This window comes from Aulonocara sp. 'chitande type north' Nkhata Bay, linkage group LG16 (assembly GCF_057382095.1).
Source record: "Aulonocara sp. 'chitande type north' Nkhata Bay isolate Kocher_YH1m ecotype deep benthic linkage group LG16, A_spYH_male_GT1.1, whole genome shotgun sequence".
In the NCBI taxonomy this organism is placed as follows: domain Eukaryota; kingdom Metazoa; phylum Chordata; class Actinopteri; order Cichliformes; family Cichlidae; genus Aulonocara; species Aulonocara sp. 'chitande type north' Nkhata Bay.
The window spans coordinates 27337705-27356293 of record NC_141359.1 but is presented as its reverse complement, the minus strand read 5'-3'; the positions used below and the strand labels follow the sequence as shown (position 1 = coordinate 27356293).

Genomic DNA, 18589 nt, shown 5'->3' with positions numbered 1-18589 from the left:
CCCAGTCCCAGTGTCACTAAAAAAGGGGAGCTTTTTCTAGTTGGAATGCACGTGCCCTGCCAGGCTACCTTAAGGTTATGTATATAACCCCGGTTCTCTGAGTAGCATGAGTGAGTGTCTCACTATGGGGAACGCCTCCTGCGTGACCTCATCAGAAGCTCAAATACCATTACGCCAGCCCTTACAGGCTGGCTAGGTGACGCCCATGTCAGGAGGGGCCAGTGCCTCCCTATATAATAGGCTGACATAGCGTCAGATGCCATTCAAAACAAGCCCACCTCTTCCTCGCTTCCATAGCAAGGAGGGCGGTCTGGTGAGACACTCACTCATGCTACTCAGAGAACCGGGGTTATATACATAACCTTAAGTTCTCTTTCATAGCATTCGTTTCGTGTCTCACTATGGGAGAAATACTGACTCCCGGATTGCCAGACATGCCTGTTAAGAAGACAACCGTCCCCAACAGCACTTCACAGGGGAGAGGCCCCCACCTGGGAAGAACCTGCACCGAGGACCGAATGTGCTAGGTTAGGTGCTGTCACATCCAACCTGTAAAACCTAGCAAATGTATGAGGTGAGGTCCAGCATGCAGCTGCACACACCTCCTGAATAGAAACTCCCCTAAAGAGAGCCCATGAGGTTGCCAGACCTCTAGTGGAATGCGCACGTAAGCCAGCAGGGGGCTGAAGGCCCCTGCTAGTATAGGCCAGGGCAATTGCCCCTACTATCCAATGGGAGAGGCGCTGTTTAGACACAGGCTTCCCCATATGTGGTTTAGCCCAGGACACGAACAGCTGGTCACTTTGTCTGACACTCTGGGTTCGGTCCATGTAAATGCGCAGGGCACGGACTGGACACAGGGTATGCAGCCGCCGTTGCTCCTCTGAGGAGAAAGGCGGTGGGCAAAAGGCCGACAGTTCTATAGGGGAACATGTGCCGACAACCTTTGGGACAAAGGCAGGATTGAGCCGCATACTGACCCTCGTATTATCCGAGGAGAACTGAATGCATGACTGATGCACTGAGAGAGCGTGGATCTCTCCCACACGCTTAGCAGAAGCTAGAGCAATTAAAAGAGCCGTCTTCAAGGACAGAAATTTCAACTCAACCTGTTCCAGGGGTTCAAATGGGCAACAGGAGAGCGCAGCCAATACTGTGGGAAGGTCCCACGATGGAGCCAACGGCCTAGACGTAGGCAATTTACGCCGTGCACCCTTCATGAAACGGCATATTAAGGGATGCTGGCCAACAGTCATACCCTCAAAACCAATATGGCAGGCTGAAATCGCTGCCAAATACACCTTGATGGTGGAGAAGGCTTTACCCTTATCAATCAGGGCCTGAAGAAACGACAGAATCACAGCCACAGAGCACTGAAAAGGGATGGCCCGTGATTCTAAGCACCAGCTTTCAAACACACGCCACTTGTGCTCATATAGCGTCCGAGTAGACGATGCTCTGGAACACTGAATAGTGTCGATAACACTATGAGGGAGCCCCACCGTGTTCAGGTTAAACCACTCACGGGCCAAGCCCATAGAGCTAGCCTCCCTGGGTGGGGGTGGAATATTTCCCCCTGTGCCTGAGACAGGAGGTCTCTGCGTAGTGGCAACGGCCAAGGCGGGCCGCACAGCTGCTGAAAAATCTCTGTCAGCCAGTGTTTCCCTGGCCAGTGCGGAGCTATCAGGGTCATATAGTGACCTCTCTCCCTCACTCCGGCCAGAGTTGGAGAAATGAGGGCCACTGGGGGAAAAACATAGAGGAGGGTTCTCGGCCACTCGTGAGCCAGAGCATCCACCCCGAGTGGGGCTCTCTGATCGTGCAGCGAGCAAAACAGGGGACACTGGGCATTCGCCCTGGATGCATAAACGTCCACCGTCGCCTGACCGAACCGCAGCCAGATCTGCTTCACCACCTCCGGGTGAAGCTTCCAGTCTCCGTACAGCGGGTTGCCCCTGGAGAGAAGATCTGCTCCAAAATTCAAGATCCCCGGCACGTGAGTTGCTATCAGTGACAGCAGGTGGACACTGCTCCAGACTATCAGTCTGTGTGCCAGTGTGTGTAACTTGGGGGACCCCAGACCCCCCTATGCCATCCCCTGGAAAGCAAATCTCAGATACTTTCGGTGTGGGGGATATATGGGGATGTGGAAATAAGCATCCCTCAGGTCGATCGATGTGAACCAGTCGCCCGCTCGTACAAACCGTAGCAGTGAGGCGTGCGTCAACATCCTGAACTTATATGTCCTCAAATGTCGGTTCAGGGCACGGAGATCCAGAATGGCTCTCATCCCCCTCCCCCCTTTCTTTGGCACAAGGAAATACCTTGAATAAAATCCGCTGTGCATTTCCTCGGGAGGGACAACTCTTACAGCTCCTTTGTCTCTCAAGGTGGAAATTTCCTCCAGGAGAAGACTGGCAGACTCGCCCGGAGCACAAGAGTAAACAATTTCTTTGAATTGTGGTGGAGCGACACTGAATTGCAGCCTGTAGCCCTTTTTCAGTGTCCTCAGCACCCATGCTGACTGAGTGCAGACGGCCCAGCTCTCCATGTTTAGAGACAGAGCGCTCACTGGCCACTCCACCGAATATGGCGTTTCGGCGCCCCCTTGTGGTCGCAGCGCGAAACATACGCCATTTCGGCGTCCCGTCACCTCTGTCACAGGCGAGCGAGGTGACGGGCTCATCTGCATCATCACAGCCGTGGAAACGCGAGTCTCCACGGGCTGTGTCATGGCAGACGGTGCTCTGTTTTTCAGCATGTTTGATTTTTTTCATGTGTTTTGCAACACTCGACAGCGCCCTCGGCAAACTGCCTGGATGCGCGTGTCGGGGCTTTTTAAATACAGAATGCATGAGAGAAGTGCTCGTGAAACAACACTGCGAACTTTGGCTCTCTTTCACTCTGGCGGGTCCGGTGACAGGAACGCCGGCCCGAGTTAAGCACTCTGTGTGGGACATGTCCCGTTGAACTGGGAGGCGGCAGGGTGGCCCATGAAGGGGGGAAACTGGGTTTGCTCCCGCCTAGAGGAGAGGCTGTCAGGCCGGCCGCTTCTCCCACGATCGCGGTAGCGGGGGGAGGAGGAGGGGCCGCTTGAGGTCTGGCCTGGGGAGGCTGCTTCCGAGTCCATGGATTCTTAGGGGCCCCGGGAAGCCTGGGGGGCTGCCTGCGTCTTAGGCACTTTGGGAATCCTGAAAGCGGGGACCAGGCGAGACTCTGCCTGCGCGAATGACTGGCGCGGCACTGCTGGGGTGGCGTGCTGGGCCCTCCTCGGTAGGCAGAGTTTCAGAGCCTCATCATCTCTCTTTTTCTCCTCACATCTCTTCTGCATGGATGTAACAGCCGCACCGAAGAGACCGTGAGGGACGACAGGGGTGTCGAGGAGTTCCTCTTTTTCCTTGGTCGTCAGGTTGGTGAGCCCGAGCCAGCGTGCTCACTCCTGAAGAACCATGAGGCCCATGGCTCTCCCAGTAGCCTGTATGGCTACCTTGTGGAGGCGGAGGACGTGGTCAGTTATAACGCAGATTTCTTCCCACACTGTGGTATCTGTGTTAGCTGTCATGTCCTCTTCTAGCTCAGCTTGGTAAGCCATTAGCATAGAAGAGGCGTTGTGGGCTCTTACTGACAGAGCCGCTGCCTTGTAGCACTTATCTGTAAGGCTAGACTGGAAGCGGTCTGTTTTGTAGGGGAGAGATGGGGCCGATGGGGACAGAGACGTCTTCGGGTGAAGATGGCTCGCCACCAAAGGCTCCACTTGTGGCATCTGGCGGAGGCCGACAGACTCCATCCCCTCACAATCCAGCAGGGAGCTCCCCACGATGGGGTGTTTCTCGCTGTAAGGTTTTGCTTTCCACGTCACCGCTATCTCATCGAGTAGCTCAGGGAAAACAGGAAACACATGCTTCCCGGTCTTTTTCGCCTTCGGCAATTTCTTACCGTCAAAACGAGACTTCACAACCTCCGTTTGTATGGTGGGCCACGGGATGTTGAGCCTAGCGGCTGCGCGCTTGCACATGTCCTGCATGTCGAGATCCAGGGGAGACGGTTTTTCAACCTCGCCGGTAGCCGAGGGCTTTGCAGCCCGGCTGATGCTAGCCAAGGAGGCGGAATCTTCCTCCTCACCGTCGTCAGACAGCAGGAGCTCCGAGTCAGCCGACTCATCTCCGTCCTCGTTAGCATCTCCTCCCCAGGTGACTCCAGCATCGCGGAAAAACACCCGATCTCCGTGTGCCTCCAGCGACGGGAAAGCGGTCGCGATGGGCTGAGGGTTCGTAGCCATGGTTAGCTAGAGGGTCGTGCAAGTTAGCGAGGCTGACACCGAGAGCGGAGAATATTGCTATTCCTCGCTAACGTGGGGTGAAAAGTGTTGCTACTTTTCTACAGGTATTGCTACCTAATGTGTAAGACCGCTAGCGTCGAAGGGTATTGCTACCTGATAGTGAAGCTAGGGGTACCTTTATTAGCAAAGTGTTGCTACTTCGCCTTCGGAAAGTATTGCTACTTCGCTGGGTGAAAGTATTGCTACTTGGCACCCGCACTAGTCACAGAACAGTATTGCTACTGCTTGTATGCTAGTGGACAACTGAAAAGCTGGGAACAAAGCGCCCGGCGACCGAGTTGTTCACTCGAATCTGTGGACAGTTTAGCTTTAGCACCCAATAGCACAGTTGTCTACAGGCTTCTGTGAGAAGCGAGAAGAGGTTTTTGAATGGCATCTGACGCTATGTCAGCCTATTATATAGGGAGGCACTGGCCCCTCCTGACATGGGCGTCACCTAGCCAGCCTGTAAGGGCTGGCGTAATGGTATTTGAGCTTCTGATGAGGTCACGCAGGAGGCGTTCCCCATAGTGAGACACGAAACGAATGCTATGAAAGAGAACTGGCACTAGTCCTCGGGCTTGCTGCACCATCCCTCCCCTGCTGTGGAGCAAAAGACCACGCCTCCATTACACGACTCCTAACAGTTTGATCAACAGATATCACTACTTTTGTTTTTGTTAAATTGAATTAACAAAATTATATTTTGTGCAGACTCTTGTTGCCCTTCTGTAAGCACCTCTTCATCCCAAATGATCTGACTCCAGCCTGCAGTGCCCATCTGAAAAAAATGGCCAGAAGAAGTAGGTCAAAGTAGTATGCAGAGACCTGAAAGTCATTTGTACCTACCATACATGCATTTTTAAACAGCACAGCTCTTAAAATCTCTCTTTATTTTTATGATCTGTTCTTTAGATTTCTTCAAGATCATCAATGTTGATGCATCCCGTGTAGCTGAATATACAAGAAGATATTTGCCACCAGACTGGAAGCAGACAGGGAAGAACCTTGTTACATGGGAAAACGGCAACATTCAGCATCCACCTTTGGACTGGTTTCAAGAATTCTGGAGGTTTCTCAACAATCATTTTGATGAGTTAAGTCCTTTCACTGACATACCTCTAATACCAGTTAGTCCTCTGTCTGGCAGTCAGACTGTATCAGTAGCAAAACTACAGCAGAACACAACTCTGATCTTTCAGAAAAGTAAACAGCTGAATTTGCCAGACCATCTCCAAGGAGTGTTTTGAAGGTCCTGATGAATTTAGATTTCCAGCATCTTGTCACAGAACTCAAATCCGCCTCTTACACAGCACGAGAAGAACTGAAAGATTATCTGTCTTATCTGGATTCACTCTCAAAAAAAGAGAAAGATTTTCTCTTGAAGTTGCCTTTGTTTCAAACCATGAAAGGATTCAGTGTTGCAGCTCAATCAAAACAAGCTGTGCTTCTGATCTCAGGCCTAACAGTACCAACAGAGCTCCCTATGCCTGATTCCATAATCCAGTGTTCTACTGAGACTGACCGCAGACTGTTACAGCTGCTCAAAGTTCATCTCTTGGACACCGCCGAAGCAGCCAGTGTTCTTGTTGATAGCATAAGCAAAGGCGCTTGCAGCAGTGACAACACTAACAAAACAATGACTTGGATTTTACAGCATGGTAAGGTGCTTTTCTCACAAAACGAATCCCTGAAATGTAGCTGTAAGGACTTGAGCTTCATTGAGGTGAATGGACAGCTGAAAAAGGCATCTGACTTTTTTGATCCAAGAATTCAGACTTTTAAAGTCATCTTTGAGTCAGACTTCTTTCCACCGCCTTCATACACTCATTCACTGCAGATGCTGGAAAGCTTAACAGAAATCGGATTACTGAATAAAGAGATAGATGTCTCACCTGAACATTTGCTACATGCTGCCACGCTGACTGACAAACTATGCATGAACTCACAAATCGAGGCTCTGAGAAGAGGTCAGGTTATGTTGGAAATGGTGGAAAGTAATGATTTACTGACAAAGTTTTCTCACAAACAACTTCATTGCCTCAAAATGCTAAAATGGATCCCATGTGAACAACCTGGAAGTGAGAAACAATTCAGTGATAAATCTCAGAAGTATTGTTTGTTTTGCCCAAATGAAATAAGACATTCTGTGTATAAGGACATTGTTGGACATGTAATGCCACTAACAGGTAAGCTCAGTGACAGAGTTAGCAACAGACTTGGTCTCAAAGACCTACCACCACCTGAAAAAGTGACTGAGAATCTGTCAGTCTTGAAATCAAAAGCACTGAAAATGGTTAATCCTGACACAGATGTAGACTTCAAAAGACAGCTGCACAGCATTTACAAACACATGCAAGACAACCTCTTTGTATTTGTTACAATGATGGACAATGAGACATGCTGGCTATGGACTCACAACCAGTTTGTTGCACCCCAGGATCTGGTTCTTGAATACCCAAATAATCTAGATCTGAGTTCTTACATTGGGAAGATGCCGAATGAATTTTTGCCATACAGAACATTGTTCCAGAGGTTTGGCCTGAGAAAAGTACTTTCCAATGAAGACATTTTGGGCATTCTGTACTCCGTCCAGCAAAATGTTGAAGCAAGACAACAGCCGATTGCAAGTTCTTCAGAGGTCAAAGTGTCAATAGAAATTCTCAACTGGCTCTGGAAAGAGAAGAAAACAGTTCAGGATGACATCCCAGTGCCAGTCACTGCTGAGGGAGGAAAATTTACCCTTAAACCACGATCAACAGCTCTTTTCTGTGATGTAAGCAAAAATGGACTGAAAGAACTAAACTGCAGAGAAGAGGAAATTTATGTCATACATGAGGAAATCCCAAAAGCAGCGGCTGAATGGCTGGAAATTCGTTTTCTCAGCACCCACATCCTTGATCCAGAGGAGATAGGAATAGAGCAGTGTGGACAATCTGAACCAATAACAATGAGAATAAAAAACATTCTTAAAGAGTACGATGAAGACAGTGACATCTTCAAAGAGCTCATCCAGAATGCAGAGGACGCTGGGGCAGATGTTTGCAAGTTCTTGGTGGATTTCAGAGTACACAGAGATGCACCTGAAAGCCTGATTGACCCTGACATGGCTCTTTGTCAGGGACCTTGTCTTTGGGCTTTTAATAATGAGCAGTTCACAGCAGAGGATTGGAAAAATATTGTCAGAGTTGGCTCAGCCTCAAAGGAAAACAAAGTGGAAAAAATTGGAAAGTTTGGACTTGGATTCAACACTGTGTATCATGTGACAGATGTCCCCTCCATCCTTAGTGGCAACACTCTTCTCATACTTGATCCAAATGTTACTCATCTCACAAAACATATCAAACACAAAACAAATCCTGGAATCAAGCTGGATCTCTCTCAACAGTGACTCTTTCATTGTTTTCCTGGTCAGTTTGGATCATATGAAAACATTTTTGACTGTAATTTTACCAGAAAAAGTCCTCCTGAACCCTATCCAGGCACTCTGATCAAACTACCTTTCCGAAGTGAAGAAGAAGCTGTCAAATCAGAAATAAGCACAAATGTGTATCAAAAACCCCATATCCTTGATTTTCAACATCTCTTTTCTAAGAATTCACAAACCCATCTGCTCTTTTTAAAGAACATCATTACATTATCCCTCCAAAATATCCCACACAATGGATCAACTCCACCAAGAGAAAATGAAATAGAGACCATCTTCTCTGTGTCCAAAACCACTGTGAGTGCAATGGAGATTCCTGATGACACCAGTGTGTCCAAGCAACGTCATGCTGAGAAATCACTGATGAAACTTGATGGTAAATGCAAAGAGTTAATCAATTGCTATAAATTCAGCATTGTGAAAATATCCAGTCAGCAGTCTAATGAAAATGAAGTTCAGCTCTGGCTCCTGTACAACTGCTTTGGGACAGATGAGTCCTTTAAAATGGCCATTCACAAAAACAAGCAGGCCAGTTTCTCTTTGCCCATTGGAGGGATTGCTGTGCCCTTGCAAAATCATCCAGAAACTGGAAAATTCACCACATTACAAACAGAACTTGTTGGACAGGCCTTTTGCTTCCTTCCTCTTCCCATTCACACAGGTCTTCCTGTCAATGTAAATGGCACATTTGCTGTGACAAGCAACCGAAAAGGTCTGTGGGAAACTGGAGTGAAAAATGACTGGAACAAAGCTCTCCTTCAGGATCCAGTAGTGACAGCATATGTTACTGTACTCAAGGCACTAAAGAAAATGTCAGAAAATAAACAGCTGGTGAGTTACTGTTATCACACATTTTGGCCTGATAGAGAGAAAGTGAGTGAAACTTTCAAGCCTTTAGTGGATGCACTTTACTCAACCATTGTTGATGACTCTGTTGGTCCAGAGCTCTTTAGTGATGGAGAACAATGGTTCTCAATGAACAATGCCATATTTCTACACAGCAAATTCAAAAGTGTTAAATTTTTTGGTGTTAATAGTCTCCTTGCAAAAGTAGAGTTAATTTTACTCTAAGCAGAGTCACATTCTTTTAATGTAACTCTGAGGTGTAAAATGATAGTAGTTAAAATAGAGTGTTAAAAACGAGTGTTTCTCTGTCAAATCTGGAGGTGTTAAAATGGAAACATTAACTCCTGACCTCTTAACTCTGAACTCCTACAGGGGCTATGACACCAACAGAGTAAATTCACAGACTCCGCCCCCAGCACGGCTCCAATCGAAGCTGAAGTGAAGCCGTTTCAGAACATTTGCTCTACATATTTGAGTTGTTTGCCATGCTTGGTAAGTCATTTTTTCAAAGATTGTTTAAATTATTATTAGCTTTTACTTCTGTGGCTCTTTGGAGTTGAGACAAAGCTGTGTGGAAGGCATTAGCCATGTTGCTCGCTGATAGCATAATATTCTGTTTTAGCTAGCTGAAAGGTATTGTTTGCGGGCAAATACCACAGCCTTGAAAAAAAGCTTGCATGTGAATTTTCAGTCAAACTTTTGGTCAAATACACCTAAAACAATGTCTAGAATGTGAAATGTTGGTATAATGGTGCTACTTGAAGCCTGAAAACGATCGCCCATAAAAAAAAAAACAAAAAAAAAAACGAGCATACAGCAGTAGCAGATGTCCTGACTGGATTCTACGTTAGCATAGATCCCTCCAGAGTTTTGTGCACACGGTTTAGGTAAAAATGAAAAAGGTTGAGGTTTTACATTTAGTTCAGTATTACCTGTTGCCTGCGTCCTTGTCTTTTGGGAAAATACTTTACACAAGTAATGGCTCAAAGAGGATTCCTTTTTTTTTTTTTTACTGTGCTGCAATTGTTTACTGGATTATTTGTGCCATTGTAACCCTGGTAAGATTTACAGCAATCAGAAGTACAGGGTTCTTTGAATGCATCGTAGTCCTTGTCTGATAGTTTAATTTCCGGGCTTGCCCTGAAGGCACCATCTGCAGCTCCGTGCGCGTGAAGGTGTGGTGTAGAGGAAAAAGGACGGCAAGGAAAAACTCCATGCTGCCGCGGAGCACGGTTTTTTCCAGTTGAAAGAGAGGAAAGAGGTTTAATTAACATTTGTGAGAGAGCTGTCGTTAGCGGTGAACCACAGACGGGTACCTACCTGAAAGGAGCCGGAGTATTTCTTTGAATTTTTTGAACTATTCTGGTGAGTTAGCCTAGCTCACTTAGCACCGCTATTGCAGTTCAATGCACTGGAAAAAATAACTAACCAGTCAGAATAGTAGTAAATGTGTTTAATGATGTTTAAGATGTGTTTTCATAGTATTGCAATGTTGTGACAGTTTTGTTTATTATGAGTGTCTAGTGTTTTACTTTCTTGGGCCTGCTAGTTCAGCCGCGGCCAGCTAAGTGGTTATGCGCAGTTCACGTGCAATAGCTGTGCTGTTACTGTAACTGCGGGTGATGCACAGTAATACCGGTGTATTTACTTTTAATGTGTCACAAGATGCAAATTTATTTTAATATTTCAAAAGAACCAAGGACATTAGGAACAAGGACATTTAAGGAATGTGGACATCTAACATTCTGCATATTTGTGTGCAGACTGGTTTTTTTTTGAGGTACAGTTCCATGGGTGCCAAGTGAGGAGCTGGTATCGTGGGTCTAAGACACTGTTGCTGCTGTGGAGGCCTTCTCTGTGTCAGGACGCCGACACGTTGATGCCTGCCGTACCAGGAGGGCGGTAGGGAAAAAAACAAAAGGAAGCCCACCTGAGAGATACCTTATCATTTTCTTTGCTACTTTTTCTCCGCCTGAGATTCAGGTCGTTTTCAGTTCTTAACCCAGGACAGTGGGTAACTGAATAAACTGACACCATAAGGAACTGGACACTCACGTGCTATTTTCTTTTCTTTTTCCTTTTCTTTGGGGTGTTGAAATATTGTGTTTCTTGTCTTACATCTATTTTGATTGTTTCAATTATTTTTGTGATGCATTTGAGATGGTTACTGCATTTGAAGGTATCCCTACATTGAGGATGAGCAAAGGGAACTGATCCAAAAGGAAATATATAAAGCAAACTTTGTTTCACAAGCCTGTGGTCGTGCGTGTTATGTGGGTTGGAAGTCTCATTGCTCTTACAGAGTTGCTACCGCCAATCTCCTTCCCAAACCTAGATTCGGATATTGTAGACATTGCACTTGGGCGAGCAGTATGGATCATCTCTTTATAGATAGAGGGACACACGTCCAGGTTACATAAAAAGTGGCGAGCCAGCCAGGAGATTGGTTAATAGTAGCTTTCTGATCTTCCACCCCACACTACGCACGTTTGAGATTTTTGAGATTTGTTCCACTGAGTCAGGTATGGATATTTGCAATCGTTTTGAGGTTAATGGTCAAAACTCCCTGTATGTAACAGGTATAGGACCAGAATACACAGATGAGGAAATAACTGCTGTGTTCAAAGTTAATGGAGATATTTCTAAATTAGTGAGGATCCCTGACGAATCAGGACAACCAGAGGGTAGAGCCCTGGTCCAGTATGCATCTGACAGGTCTATCTCTAGAATCGACCCCATTACTTTGGGTACCGTACCAAGTCCAAAGGACCCAGCTGTGATGTGGTTTGCGAGGACCATTAGAGATGTTTGTCAGGAAGTGGTGGGGAGGGAGATAGCTTGCAGATACCTGGACGAACTAAAGTCTGTCGCAGGCAGTGGCAGGAAAGGTTTCTTGAATGTGCTTCAGGAGGAACTGCATGGGAACCAGGGCACATCACATGACGTACACAGTAATGCTACACAGCCCTATGCAGCTCAAAATGCTAACACACCTAATAATGATCAAAATGAGCCTGCAGAGCCCTCACATGTTTATAGTGCATCTGCTAGTTTACCAACGAGCCCAGTCCACATCAGTGAGGATGTTTTTAACCCCCCCCAGATCCAGAGAGTGATTGTGGAGCATGTCATCCGAAGTGAGTCCACCACTTCACCATCCCCACAAATAAGGTTGCGCACCTTCTCTGGGCGGATGCCAAGGCCAAATGGTGAGGTGGACTACGAAACATGGCACACCCAAGTTGATCTTCTCCTTAACGATCCTTCCTTGAATGATGCTCACAAGGTGAGAAGGATTCTTGAGAGCTTGCTGAGTCCAGCAACTGATGTTGTGAAGCCTCTTGGCATCTCTTCACCACCAAGTGTCTACATCACTCAACTTGACTCTGCTTTTGGTGTTGTGGAGGATGGAGAGGAGTTGTTTGCGGCATTTCTCGGCTCTAACCAAGATAGTGGAGAGAAGCCATCAGCATACTTGAACAGGCTCCATAGCCTCCTCACAAGAGCAATTTCTAGAGGGGGAGCCTCAGCTGGAAATTCCAATGATCATTTGCTCAGACAGTTTTGTAGGGGCTGTTGGGATCAGAGCATCATCATCGGCTTACAGTTAGAGTGCAAAAAGGGAAATCCACCAACATTTCCTGAATTCCTCCTCATGCTGAGAACTGAGGAAGACCGCCGTTCCACAAAGCTAGATAGGATGAAAAAGCATTTAGGTGCTTCGAAAGCTAACATGTATGCCCACCATGTTTTTGATATGCCCTCTTATGACTGTGAGCCTGTCCCACTGACTAACTCAAAGCCGAATGAGACATCAAAGCTTGAAAAGAAAGTAAACGAGCTAACTAAACAGTTGGAAAAGCTAAACAAAAAGCCACCGAGCCTCACTCATGATAGTAATCCTCCCCTAGTGGTAAAAGCAAAGCGAGATGAAACCTCTGATATTGAGAACAAGATAGCTGAACTGACAAAGCAAGTTGAAAAACTAGCACAAAATCAGAGAGAGAGTACTGAAAAGACCGACTGCTTTGCAATCAGTAGTAGTAACATGAAGAGGGGCCTTAAGGTGCCTGGAATGCCGAGGCCGTGGTTTTGTTTTAAGTGTGGGGAAGACAACCACATTGCTGCTCATTGCTCGAATGAACCCAACCCCGCACTGGTTCGCAAGAAAAATGCAGAACTCCGGGAGAGGCAGGATAAGTTTTTAGCTCAGCAGGCTGCTTCCCCATTCACTTTAAACTAGTAGCAGCTCCTGTAGTGGGACGTCCAGGAGCTGCAGTTGATGATAACCCCTGTCCCAACAGATCAGTTGATGGTGCTGGAACACAGAAGAAAGTCATAACCCACACAATGACTGAAACCTACCGTTGCACAGAGCGATCTATACCTGCAGGGCTTGTAGGTCCTCGTTGTGCGGCTTCTGTCTTTCTTGAGGGTGTGCAGTGTGAGTCCATAATGGACACCGGCTCACAAGTTACAACAGTGTCCGAGTGTTTCCATAAGAACCATCTGTCTCACTTACCTATACATCCAATTCATGCCCTTCTTGAAATCGAAGGAGCAGGTGGACAGCAGGTCCCCTATCTTGGTTACATAGAAGCGCGTGTCACTTTCCCGCTGTCTGTTCCTGGCAGGAAAGAGGAGCTAGTCGTGTTAGCACTTGTGGTGCCAGAGTGTCAGTTCAACAGCAGGACCCCCCTGTTGATTGGTACCAATGTGTTATTACGACTTTATGAACAAGTACTTGAACAGGATGGTCCAGAGGTTGTTTGCAAACTCTTCTCTAGAGATTTTGCAGTGATCTTCCAGCATATTGCCCAGATCCATGACCTCAACAACCATGCTCATCCTGTCAGGTTACATGGTGGAAACCCCATCACCATCCCTGCAAAACAAAAGTGCTGCATCACAGGTGATGTCAGGTTGAAAAGGAACAGTCAGACCACATTTGTGCTTGAACCCAATGAACATCACAGGTTGCCAGGTGGCGTGTTCCTTGAAGCTGCTCTGATGGACATTCCATTTAAGTCTAGCTGCAAGGTCCCGGTCGTCCTGCGCAATCTTAGTGACCATGATGTTACGCTGCAGCCAAAACGCATCATTGCTCAAATATGTGCAGCTCAGCAGGTCACATCACTTGGACCAGTGAAAGGTGACTCTCATCACAATAAGCCTGACAGTGACAACCTCGAGTTCAATCTTGATGATTCACCAATATCTGAACAATGGAAAGATCGTATCATCACCAAGCTTAGATCTATTCCAGAAGTCTTTGCTGTGGATGACCTGTCATATGGTCACACCACTGCAGTGAAACATCACATCAGGCTACATGACGAGACTCCTTTTAAGGAGAGGCCAAGGCCTATTCATCCCAGTGACAGGGAGGCAGTCAAGGAGCATCTTAAAGAACTGCTTGATGCAGGAATCATTAAAGAGTCACAGAGCCCTTTTGCATCCCCAGTGGTCTTGGTCCGGAAGAAGAATGGTTCTATCAGGTTATGCATTGACTACAGGAAGCTAAATGCTCGAACCATCAGAGATGCATACGCTCTTCCGAACATTGAGGAGACCTTTGCTGCCCTTAGCGGTGCTAAATGGTTCTCCGTCATGGACCTTAAATCTGGTTATTACCAGGTTGAGATGGCCGAAGAAGACAAGCCTAAAACCGCTTTCACGTGTCCCCTCGGTTTCTTTGAATTCAATCGCATGCCTCAGGGTGTCACGAACGCACCAAGCACTTTTCAGCGCCTTATGGAAAGGTGTGTCGGTGACTTGCATCTCAATGAGGTATTGGTGTTTCTGGACGACTTGATTGTCTTTTCAGACACATTGGAAGAACATGAAGCACGACTCATGAAGGTGCTGAACCGTCTTAAAGATTTCGGTCTAAAGCTTTCTCCGGAGAAATGTCACTTCTTTAAGACGTCAGTAAAGTATCTTGGTCATGTCGTGGATGCACGAGGAGTTCATACTGACCCTGACAAGATATCCGCCTTGAGAGACTGGCCTCGTCCTTCAAATAGGAAAGAGCTTAAATGTTTCTTAGGCTTCGCTGGGTATTATCGGCGGTTTGTCGAAGGATATTCCCAGATAGCCAAACCTCTTAATAGCCTGACAGCAGGCTACTATCCACCAAAGAAAAGGGGCAAAGTGTACAAGAGGGAACGCTTCACGACTCTTGTGAGCCCTAATGCACCGCTCGGTGAGGAGTGGACTTCGGAGTGTGAGAGTGCATTCAGAACCCTGATCAAGAAACTGACGTCTGCGCCCATCCTTGCTTTTGCGAATCCACAACTACCATATGTTGTACATACTGACGCTTGTCGCGATGGATTGGGGGCAGCGCTCTATCAAGAGCAGGAGGGGAAGCTCAGAGTTGTCGCGTATGCCAGTCGAGGTCTTTCCAAGAGCGAGAGAAACTACCCTACGCACAAACTCGAATTCTTGGCCTTAAAGTGGGCCGTTTGTGAAAAGTTCAGTGATTTCCTTTATGGGTCAAGTTTCACTGTGCTTACCGACAACAACCCCCTCACATACGTCTTGACATCTGCGAAGTTAGATGCTGCTGGTCATCGCTGGTTAGCCGCTCTTTCTACTTACCAGTTTACCATCAAGTACAGAGCAGGGCAGGCCAACCGCGATGCAGATGGGTTATCCCGGCGGCCTCAAGGTCCGCCTCTTGAGGATGAAGCTTTCACTAAAGAAAGAGAGAGAATAGAGGACATGAAAAAACGGTTCATGGAAGCAGGAGATGACATGGATCATGAGGTGTTCTCTGCATTATGTCAACGTCATCTTGTGATGGTTAAAGATGAACGTCACCCTCATTCAGAGCAGCCTGTCATTGCGGAGTCTCTTGTTGTCGACCCTTCTGTAGTGCCTGATGTTTTCGATGAGGACACTTTACCATCCATGGCTAACTCTGACTGGTGTAATGCTCAAAATAATGATCCGTCTCTCTCACGTGTCATCACCTTTGTGAGGAGAGCTGTAAAACCCAGTTTCAGAGAGACAAACCTTGAACATCCCGATGTCAAACTTCTTTTTAGGGAGTGGAAAAAACTTGAACTCAGGGATGGTGTCCTGTACAGGAAGTGGTCTGAGCGAGGCGAACTGGTGTATCAGTTGGTCTTACCCGAACAGTTCAGAGAGAGGGCACTGCAAGGAGTGCATGATGATGTTGGCCATCTCGGTTCTGAGCGTGCACTTCAGCTTGCTCGTGCCAGGTTCTACTGGCCGAGAATGGCCAGAGACATCGAGGAGAAGTGCAAAAAGTGCGAACGCTGTTTCAGGCGGAAGGCTGTGCCTCAGAGGGCCGCGCCTTTGGAAAACATTTCTGCTACTTATCCACTTGAACTTCTTTGTATGGATTATCTATCCCTTGAGCCGGATGATAGAGACACGAGAAACATTTTAGTCATCACCGACCACTTTACAAAATTTGCTGTGGCGGTGCCGACTAGGGATCAGAAAGCCAGAACTGTTGCGAAGGCTTTATGGGAGAACTTTATTGTTCACTACGGGTTCCCCAGTCGTCTGCTCAGCGACCAGGGCAGGGACTTTGAGTCTAAGACGATCAGAGAACTCTGCACACTGATTGGAGCAGACAAAGTTCGTACCACCCCGTACCATCCCCGGGGAAACCCAGTGGAACGATTTAACCGGACCCTCCTTGGTATGCTAGGGACCCTGGAAGAAAGAGACAAATATCATTGGAGAGATTTTGTCAAACCTCTGGTCCACGCATACAATTGCACGAGAAACAGTACAACAGGCTATTCGCCTTACGAACTAATGTTTGGTAGGCAGCCCAGACTGCCGATTGATCTTGTCCTGGGAATCCAACCTGATATGGCAAGTCACAAGACCCACTCAGAGTATGTCAAGGGCCTTCGTCAACGCCTACAGGAGAGCTACTCATTAGCTGCTAAAAATGCCAAGAAGATGGGAGAGAAGAACAAGGCTAGGTTTGACAGGGAGGTCAGGGCAGCTGAACTCTTAGAAGGGGATAGGGTCTTAGTGAGAAACGTGAATATCAGGGGGAAACACAAACTGGCAGATCGGTGGGAACAGAAAATCCATGTTGTTGTCAGACGGATTAGCGACAGTCCTGTTTATGTAGTCAAACCTGAGACAGGGGAGGGGCCACACCGTACGTTGCATAGAGACCTTCTTTTGCCGTGCGGGTTCCTACCTGTAACTGAGATCAGAGAGCAAAGTTCTTCCACTGACGCATCGAGGAAAATGAGACTGAGGGGCAAAACAACAAAAGGCGTGCAAGGGGACACTGATTGTCAGGAGGACGAGTCGTACAGTGATGAAGATGAACTGTATCCTAATACATGGATGCCAGAAATCATCACGAAGGGTCCTTTCCTGCAGAGGGAAGGAGGCTTCAATGAGCCTCAGCCAGTTTCCAGGGTATTAAACCCAGACACCCCTTCTTTTGTGCCCCAAAGTTCCGCACACTTACCTGAAAGACCTACTCACGAGCTTCAACCAGGAACTCCTTATGTTAGCTCTGAGAATAGTGGTTCAGTTACACATCCTACTTCACACTGTAGGACTCCGGACCATATTGTCATTGATATTCCTGAACCTGATGTGACACAAATCTCACCTGATGAAGAGAACACAGATCTCATCACCACAGACCCTGTAGTTGCAGACACTGACAATGTAGTATCTGAGAGTCAAGAGTCCGAGAACGCAAGTGTCCGGCGTTCTACTAGGGAGAGACGTCCGCCTCGGAAACTCACCTACGATGAGCTGGGGGAGCCTTTAACCTTGGCCATTAGTTCATTCTTTCAGGCTTTAGGGGCTGCTATTTCACATGTGTCTGTACCGGTAGGGGCAGGTATGCATGCTGGGACTCATGCAGTCTAGAGGGGGAGAATGTAACCCTGGTAAGATTTACAGCAATCAGAAGTACAGGGTTCTTTGAATGCATCGTAGTCCTTGTCTGATAGTTTAATTTCCGGGCTTGCCCTGAAGGCACCATCTGCAGCTCCGTGCGCGTGAAGGTGTGGTGTAGAGGAAAAAGGACGGCAAGGAAAAACTCCATGCTGCCGCGGAGCACGGTTTTTTCCAGTTGAAAGAGAGGAAAGAGGTTTAATTAACATTTGTGAGAGAGCTGTCGTTAGCGGTGAACCACAGACGGGTACCTACCTGAAAGGAGCCGGAGTATTTCTTTGAATTTTTTGAACTATTCTGGTGAGTTAGCCTAGCTCACTTAGCACCGCTATTGCAGTTCAATGCACTGGAAAAAATAACTAACCAGTCAGAATAGTAGTAAATGTGTTTAATGATGTTTAAGATGTGTTTTCATAGTATTGCAATGTTGTGACAGTTTTGTTTATTATGAGTGTCTAGTGTTTTACTTTCTTGGGCCTGCTAGTTCAGCCGCGGCCAGCTAAGTGGTTATGCGCAGTTCACGTGCAATAGCTGTGCTGTTACTGTAACTGCGGGTGATGCACAGTAATACCGGTGTATTTACTTTTAATGTGTCACAAGATGCAAATTTATTTTAATATTTCAAAAGAACCAAGGACATTAGGAACAAGGACATTTAAGGAATGTGGACATCTAACATTCTGCATATTTGTGTGCAGACTGGTTTTTTTTTGAGGTACAGTTCCATGGGTGCCAAGTGAGGAGCTGGTATCGTGGGTCTAAGACACTGTTGCTGCTGTGGAGGCCTTCTCTGTGTCAGGACGCCGACACGTTGATGCCTGCCGTACCAGGAGGGCGGTAGGGAAAAAAACAAAAGGAAGCCCACCTGAGAGATACCTTATCATTTTCTTTGCTACTTTTTCTCCGCCTGAGATTCAGGTCGTTTTCAGTTCTTAACCCAGGACAGTGGGTAACTGAATAAACTGACACCATAAGGAACTGGACACTCACGTGCTATTTTCTTTTCTTTTTCCTTTTCTTTGGGGTGTTGAAATATTGTGTTTCTTGTCTTACATCTATTTTGATTGTTTCAATTATTTTTG

General features: G+C 46.9%; 2 pseudogenes; one reads left to right on the top strand and one right to left on the bottom strand.

Moving 5' to 3' along the window:
• Positions 1 to 18589, top strand: part of LOC147311728 (sacsin-like) — a 36905-nt pseudogene that overhangs the window by 10060 nt on the left and 8256 nt on the right.
• On the bottom strand, positions 2839 to 3763 carry LOC147311729 (uncharacterized; annotated as a pseudogene).